The sequence below is a fragment of the Pristis pectinata genome, chromosome 33 (genome assembly GCF_009764475.1).
Source record: "Pristis pectinata isolate sPriPec2 chromosome 33, sPriPec2.1.pri, whole genome shotgun sequence".
NCBI classification, from domain to species: domain Eukaryota; kingdom Metazoa; phylum Chordata; class Chondrichthyes; order Rhinopristiformes; family Pristidae; genus Pristis; species Pristis pectinata.
In genome coordinates this window covers 18,927,462-18,936,146 of record NC_067437.1, presented here as the reverse complement: position 1 = coordinate 18,936,146, position 8,685 = coordinate 18,927,462, and positions in this window count along the sequence as shown.

Here is an 8,685-nt window from a genome sequence, read left to right as displayed (position 1 = left end):
CATGTTCTTTAGAGAGGAAGGGGTGGGCTCTGCCCTCAGTGGGTGTGATCTACTGTGTGCTGCTCCTGCCTTCACTGATAACCTGCTGGTTGGCAGCAGCTCTTTGAAGGGGATAAGCTGTGTGGACATCAAGGGCCTGTTTGGGATCTGAAGCAGCATGCACCAGGTGCAGGTCAAGCTGAGAGTGGACGATAAGGGAGCCATCATCCACCCCCTCAGTGTTCGCCATCAGAGGGAACTGTGGATACATGGTTTATGCAGGACAGCCCAGGGTGTGTCCCAACTGCACCAACGTTGCAGCCTGTGTGGGGAAGCAGGCCATCTCTACAAGGCCTGCCCAAAACAGGCCTGTACCTACGCACAGGCAATGAGGGCGAGCTGGCACCAACACCCTGAGGAACACTGACACCTTCCCCCACCAGCACAGAGGCCCCAGCAGAGTCTGAGACTAAGACGGGTGAGGACACAAAACAAGGGCACTGAGAAGGAAGAGGTCACCCAGCAGGCAGACACCAGTGATGTCTCCTTGGATGACAGAGCCAACACCAGAAGCCAACAGAGGCAGAGGGGGTGTCAAGTGGAGGGGGCAGAAAGGAGGAGAGACAACAGACAAGCAGGTGAGGGAAACAGCCAGCCCTTTGGGTTTTTTTTTCACCCCCCCTCCCCCCACCCCCCCAAACAAGCTCTGGGAGCTGTTCAGAATCCATGGAGAAGGGCATCACCGCCCACATCTTCAAGGGGAGCTTCATTCCTTCTCCCAAAAGTCCTGCTGATCAGGAGGTCTCCACCTTCTCCCTCTCTGCACTGCCCTTTTGTGAGACTAATTAATGGTGTGCTCTGCTGGGTGTGTTGCTGTTTATCACACCAGCAGCGTTCTGTGATTACCAACTGCATGGTGCCTCTCATGGCAAGCTGCTGCTGTAAGATGGTGGGGCCTTGGTCCTATGCAGCAATTGCAGCTCCTGGGGGTGGGGCTCCTGTGAAGGCCTCACCTGTCAGGCTGTTGACTCTGAAGAACACTGAGAAGTGATGTACCTCCATAGATCAGTCTGGATGGTGGTTTACAGGCCACGTCTGAGACTGGGGGTGGGGGCCAAGGAGGGTGTTCTTGTGTTTACCAAGACTTACGGGAAGATTGCATTTTTCTTGCAATCTGATATGGAGGTGTCCTTGGCATTGGGGGAGGTCTTCATGCCGGTGGGGGCCCCCATGCAGTAGGTTGTCCTTTCCCCATATCCCTGACGAGGTCCTCATCCCCCACCTGCGGTCTCTGGGCGAGGTGTGAGTGGACATCACCCCGATGTTGCACAAGCTGGCCATACCCAGCGTGGAGAACATGTCTTCCTTTAGGCACTTTCTATTTCTGCAGCTGGTGTAGGGTGGTGATGCCCTGGGGGTTTCAGATCCAGTACAAGGGACAGTACCATTGTGTGTTCTGGGCCACAGGCCATCTATGGTGCTATGTGTGTGGGGTGTTTAGGCATGTCTGCAGGCATTGCTCTGGCTGCCAGCTCCACCTGGATGGCAGAGGAGGGCACTGCTGCCCCCTAGCAGGGGTCAGGGATGAGGGTGGCAAGGGGTGGACTCCTCTTGTGAAGAGGAAGAGGCAGCACCTCCAGGCCTCTCCCCGGTGGAGCAGGAACCGGCAGCTTCTTCTGGACCTGACCCAGGGGACTGCAGTCTCTGAGGTTCAGTGGGCCCTTGGTGGGGGGGGGGGGGGGGGGGGGGGGGAAATGGTGGGGAGGGGAGAGATGTGAATGTGGAATCAGGTGCTGGAGTCTGAGGTTTCTTCCCAGGTGGAGGTCACTATGCCTCTGCACGGCAGTGGGATGAAAAGACAGCGACTCGTGTCTGAGGGGTCGGAGGGACGGAGTCACCTTGGGGGGAGGGGGGGTGGATTTGCCCCTAGTGAAGGCCATGTGATCAGGGAGGGTCTCCCCAAGCTGGAGGGTGGCCCTGCTGCGCAGGGGGCACCCAAGGGGATGACTCTGCCTCTGTCGGGGTCACATCCCTGAGCACCTGTCCTCTGGGTCGGTGGGTGATCCCACGGTGCAAGGGCTGTTGGAGGGGGACACACCCTCTGTCATGGCTGTGCACCTGGAGCAGGCGTCCTCCCAGGACGGAGACGGCCCTGGAGATCGGATTTGTCTGAGGGAGGAGAGTCGCCTGGCGGGGTCTCCCTCAACATAGCCTCTTTCGGAGCAGAGTCCTGTTACAGTGCGTGCAGCCCCAGTGTGGGGGGCGGGGAACCCCTGGGGGCCGGCCCATTTGGTGGGGCAGAGTGAGTGCGCTCCTGTGAGTGGGGGCACAGGGACCCTCCTGGTGCCGCTGACAGGGTCGGTGATGGTGGTGCGGAGGTGGGCGAGGCCCAGACAGCTCGCATCCTCCTCTTGGGTGGGTGGGGGCCTGCTGGCTGCCCACCTGCCTAGGGGCAGGACGACTGTTTGCAGGGGGACCAGTCCTGCCCCACCTTGGGACCAGGGTCCAGGTGAGCTTCTGGATCCAGGGGTGGCGAGGTCTCCCTCACTGATCCTTGGGGTGGGGTTGTGCTTGGGGCTTGCTGCCCAGTGGTGGTGACTGCCCAGAGGAAGACAAGAGCTTGGGAGGCAGTGGGTAGGATGAGGGGGCTTCTGTCGATGCTGAGCTGGCGGACTGCCTTGTCCCTGGCGCCGGATGGTGGCCTGTCACTGGGGGAGATCTGGGAGTTCCTGGTGGACACCTGAGGTATGAGGCCCAGTTGGACACCTCCACTGGTTGGATCTGCCTGGGGTTGCAGTCCATCCACGACATCCTTGGGCAGGGGAAGGAATCGGGAGTGTCCGGGAAGGAGAGGCGCCAGGTTAAGGAATGCCTGAGGGCTGTGATAGCTGTGTGTACAGTGTCGGGGAGGTGGGTTGGGGTCCTGCTCCTCCTACATGTAGCACTGGGGGTATGGGGGGGTGTGGTGGATTACCATCCCCGGTTTGAACATCAGCAGCGGCCAGGGGTCTCTCCGCAGGTTCCGCCACCTCTCGGTCCTGTGGGACAGAAGGTCTGTGGTGAGCTCCCTGCAGGACACCTGCACCGTTCCAGGAGACAAGCCCACCTGATCCTGGAAAGGCAAGGGTGGGGGGGGGGGGGTCTACACGAGTCACCTCCACTCCACATCGAGTGGGGTGGATAACTTGTTGGCCCCGACTTTCCAGCCAGAGGTGTTGAAAGTTCAGGAACTGGTGCCGGGCCGTCTGCTTCACCTTGCTGTCCGCTGGACAGTGTGCCATTACACCTCGTCAACGTGTATGCTCCTAAGCGCAATGTGCCTGCAGAACACCTGTTCCGTCAGGTGTGCACTTTGCCGGCTCCATTGACCCTGGGGACTGCATCCTTGTAGGGGTGGGGATTTGAGCTGCACCCTCAGGAGGATCATTCTGTTTCCAGCATGACTGGTGAAGATGTTGAAGGAGCTCCTGAGCTCGACTTGGTCAACACCTGGCAGAACCTTCACCCTGACTCCAGCGCTTTCGAGGTCGAGAGGGGGAAGGCTCCCACATAGACCATTGCACATTTCCTGGGCGTACGTCTCCCGTGTGTCAGCAGCCTCCCCGCGGACAGTGCGGTGCTCAGACCACCATCTCGTGGGTGGCGTTTGCCCTGCTGTGAACACGGGTGGGTCTGTGACTGGCCTCCAAGATTATCTTCTGATCCAGGGTTCGCTCTGTAGAACAGGATGAGATGTGCACACGTTTCCTCTTCCAAAAGGTGCACAGGGGGAGCTCTGTGATCCACAGCCTTGAGAAAGAGAACGGCTCAGTAACATCCTCGCAGACGGACATATCAAGGATCTGCAGATCCTTCTATGCCAATCTGTACGACACAAAGGCTACAGACAGCACAGCCTTCCAGAATTTCCTATCACGGAGATTTCAGATGACAGCAAGCGGGAGAGTCTGGACCAACCACTGACCCTGGAGGAGCTGACTGACTCCATCTGTTCCTTTAATTCAAACAAAACTCCCAGAAGTGACGGCTTACCTAGCAGAGTTGTACTCAGCTCTGTGGGACTGGATGGGGCCTGGACCCACTGGAAGTGTACAACGCTATGCTTCTGTCTGGTAGCATGTCAGAGTCCATGAGGAAGGGTACCATCACCCTCATCTACAAGCAGAAGGGGGAGAGGGCGGTCATCAGGAATTGGAGAACTATCTCACTGAATGTGGATTAAAAGGTCCTGTCCCAAGGCCAGTGCAACAGGGTCAAGTCTGCTCTGGGACAGGTGATCCACCCGGAGCAAACCTGTGCTGTACCTGGCAGGAGAATCTTTGTCAGCCTGGTGCTGCTCAGATAACATCACCTATGTGCAGGACAGGGGTGGACACCTGCCTGGTCAGCTTGGACCAGGAGAAGGCCTTCGACAGGATATCACACACGTACATGTTGGACGTGCTCTCCAAAATGGGCTTTGGGGAGGGAATCAGGAATTGGATCCAACTGCTCTACACAGACATCCGTAGCGCAGTCCAAATCAATGGGTGGGAAACAGACAGCTCCCCCATCAAGTCTGGAGTCAGGCAGGGCTGCCCTCTCTCCCGTCTTGTTCGTGTGCTGTGTAGAACCCTTTGCCGAATCTATCAGGAAGGACGAGAGCATCAGAGGGGTGACGTTGCCAGGCAGTGGGGGCACCCAGGTGAAAACCTCCCTGTACATGGACGACGTCGCCGTCTTCTGCTCGGACCCAAGGTCAGTTCGCAGATTAATCAGCATCTGCGACCGGTTTGAGTCAGCATCAGGGGCCAGAGTCAACCGCGTGAAGAGCGAGGCCATGCTGTTTGGCAAGTGGCCTGACTGATCCAATGTCCCCTTCACCGTCAGGCCTGACTATCTGAAGGTGCTGGGGATCTGGTTTGGAGGGGCTGGGGCGTGCAACAAAAATTGGCGGGAGCGGATTGGGAAGGTGAAGCAGAAACTGGGACTGTGGGAATGGTGCTCCTATCGATAACTGGGAAGAATTTAGTCATCAGGCGTGAGGTGCTTTCAGGGCTGCTGTACTTGGCGCAGGTGTGGCCTGTTCCTTGCTCCTCTGGCTTGGAAATCACCTGCATCGACTTCAGGTTCATCTGGGGATCCTAGATGGAGTGGGTCCGACGGGTCACCATGCACGAGTCCCTGGGACAACAGAGGCAAAAGTGTCCCCAGTGTTGCCCTCATCAGGCTCTGTGTGGAACCAAAGTACGTGGGCACCAAGTGTCACTACGTACCAAAGATCTACCTGTCCCCAGAGTTGAGAAGGATGGGCCTGGCCCCGGTGCCGTGCAATGTCCAAGTCAGCTGGACGTTGCCGCACTACCTGTCCTTTGTGGGAAAAGTTCTTCCAGACTAACACCTTTGACCACAAGTCCATCAGGTAGTGGTCAGCACGGAACATCCTGCAGACACTGCAGGAGAAGGACTCGATGGAGACCGTGGGGTTGTTCCCTGAGCAGACCGTCCAGACCATCTGGCAGAATGCTTCATCGCCAGAACTCACCAACAAGCACCAACACCTCACTTGGCTGGCGGTGAGAGGGGCCCTCCCAGTCTGATGCTTCCTGCATGGTCAAAGCATCATTACCATTGCACGCTGCCCCGGGAGGAGACTGTTGCCCACTATAGTATGAAAGCACATGGCTGTCACGTGACAGTAATGACACTGACTCATCTGGGCGGAGGACAGTATTGCTTATTGGATCTGAAGTGACACCACTGTCAAAGTTCGGCTCACCCCACCCATCAGGTGTGGGCATAGGGATTGGCCTTGGAGATCACCTTTGTTCCTGGGCCTGCCTGACCATTGACCTTGGTAAACACCTTTGTCCTTGACCCCTGACCCATTGGCCTGTCTAGATTACCTGATCTGGCTCCACCCCAGAGTGCAGCATTGTCTCATGATTCCTGAGGCAGTGAGAAGAAGAAGAGCCAGGAACGTGCAGCAGAGACCACTGGTAAGTATGTGCACCACTACATGGTTTGGGGGCATCTCAGTCAGATTCCAGGGAGTGTTAGGGCCAATGCTTGTTCGGGTCAAGGTATTCAGGCATTGAAGTGTTTATTCCTTGATAGGATATACCTTGTGGTATGTGTGTGTGAGAGAGATTGAGATCCTCATTGCGATTTCCCCCTCACGTTCACGGTCTCCTGTGTGCACGTGTGTGTGTGTACATCCATTCAAATTCATTGTTCTCGCGTTTGCCTTTGATTAAACCAAAGACTGTGTCCAGAGTCCTCCATCTTTGAAACCCAAAAGAACCTTTGCGGGCTGTGGGTTTGCGAGGAGGGTGTGGCGAAAGGTGGTCCTTGTCACGTTTCATCCCCGGCAGCTGTGTAACAGAGGATTCTCTGATCTACGGGCTGTTCCTGGGGACACACACAGAGACGGACATCAACTGCTGCTGGAAGGTCATCAACTCGGTGAAAGCCACCCTCTGGTCTGCCCGAAAATTGTTGGTCTCCCAGCACTGCGAGATGTCTGTAGGGGAATGCTGCCCACTGGCACATTCCAGGGTGCAGGAGTATGTGCTGAGGGATGCACTGAAGCTGAGTGCAGCCAGTGCGAGGGCTCGGTGGGGAAGGATGACAGTTTAGGGTTCTTCTGCCACAGGAGAGGGAGGGGTGGGGTCAGGCGAGGAAGCCCTGAAACATTGAAAATATGGGATTGGGGTATCACCCCAGGGAGCCACACGAGTGGCATCGGTGCTGTGGTTTTTTTTATATAAAAAGTAACACTAAAGATTGATCTGTACACAAATTAAAGGTTTACTCTGTTTTACTATTGCATATAGTTTACTTTTATTATGAATAAAAATCATCTTAGAATAAAAAATATCTGGGGACCGATTAGTAGTGGATCTCTAGAGACACCGGCATTGAGGAAAAGACAGGTCTCTTCACGATCAACTGGCTGCCTGCTGTAAGCTTAACCTGCTGACACAGAGGAGGATCCTGATGCTGACTGGGAAACCAGTCTAACTCCTCTGTTCAGCAACCGCATCAGGATGGCGGCAGCAATGAGCACCTCAGGAGGAGGGATCTGCAACACTGTCAGTGACAGTGAAGGGTCTCAGTGAAGAGAACCCTTTCACACAGGACCTCTTCATCAGAAAGGTCTTGCTGGACCTTGCAAGTTTGAGGCGAAGGACATCTACTGCCTCCAGGACTTCATGGGTAACAGATACTTCGTTACCTTCAAGCACCTGACAGGATGGCAGAAGGTGCTGCGGGACTTCCAGAAGAAGGGGAACAAAGCTCCGCTGTCACTGCTGAAGGTGCAGCCTCTTTTCACCCTCCCCACCCAGAAGGAACGTGTGATAACGGTGCACATGTTTAACCCACATGTGCCCGTGGTGGATGTCCTCACCTTCCTGGCTCGGTACGTAGAGGGAGCGGGAAGCCGTGTTCGGGATCTGGACCAGCAAGCGCCAGGTCAAGGTCAAGCTGAGAGTGGACGCGAATGGATCCATCATCCACCCCCCGTGTTCACCATCTGAGGGAACCGTGGATACATGGTGTACACGGGACAACCCAGGGTGTGTCACAACTGCAGCAAACCCAGACGTGGCGGCCCAGTGCAGTGCAGTCATCTGCAAGAACTGCAAGCAGGAAGGTCACCAGACAAAGGACTGTCAGGAGAGCACATGTTGCAACCTGCATGGGGAAGCAGGCCACCTCTACGAGGCCTGCCCAAAACGGGCCTGTACCTACGCACAGGCAATAAGAGGGGGTGCCAGCACTAACAACACCCCAAGGAGCACCGACACACCCCCCCCCCCCACCAGCACAGTGACCCCAGGAGACTGAGACCAGGGAGGGTGACGATAGCCTGACCGCCTCGAGCTCCCAAACCCCTCCCCAAGAGGAGTCAATGGAAGAGAGTGGGGGAGGGACAGGAAAGGGAACAGCGGACTGTGAAGAGGAAGAAGGCACAAAAGACACCACCCAAGAGACAACGGGCCACAGACAACAAGGGCACCGGCAAGAAAAGAGTAATGCAGCAGGTGGACACCAGCGACCTCTCCTCATTGGAGGATGAAAGCAACAGCAGAAGCCGACGACGGAGGCAGAGGAAGCGGCAAAATGGAGAAGAGAACGTGGAAGAGAAACAACAGACAGGAACAAGCGAGGGAACAAACCTGCCTGCCGCCCCCCCCCCCCCCCCCAAGCTCCGGGAGACTGGGAGCAGCACAGAGGCAGTGGATCATGGATGGCGTGAACAAGATTCTAATCCGCACAAATGCATTTTGTTATCTGCTCGATATGTAGTTCCAACATATCTGCGTAGCTGTTCTTTCTCGTGTTGCAAGCCAGGTTGCTATTTGGTGAGTGTCCTTTTAAGGCACCTGGTCAGTAGTTCAGTAGTGCGTGTGTGTGGTGTTTATCTGACTGCTGCAAGGGGGAAAAAGACAATAACTGGAGCATACTGGCTGTTGCAGAGAGGGACAGAGGGAATTAAAGCTGTGAAATTTAGCTCAGCTGTTGCAGAAAGCTGAAACCAAAAGAGGAATGCTGGAAGATGGATCAGGTAGCCTCCATGGAGAGTGGAAAAATTGAGTTAATATTACAGATGGATAACCTGCAGCAGAACTGGCCAGTTCTATAGAAACCAAGAAAGAAAATCATCTGAAGTTGCTGAATTCTCTTATGTGCCAAAGATTGGAACAGATAGGTTAGAATGGG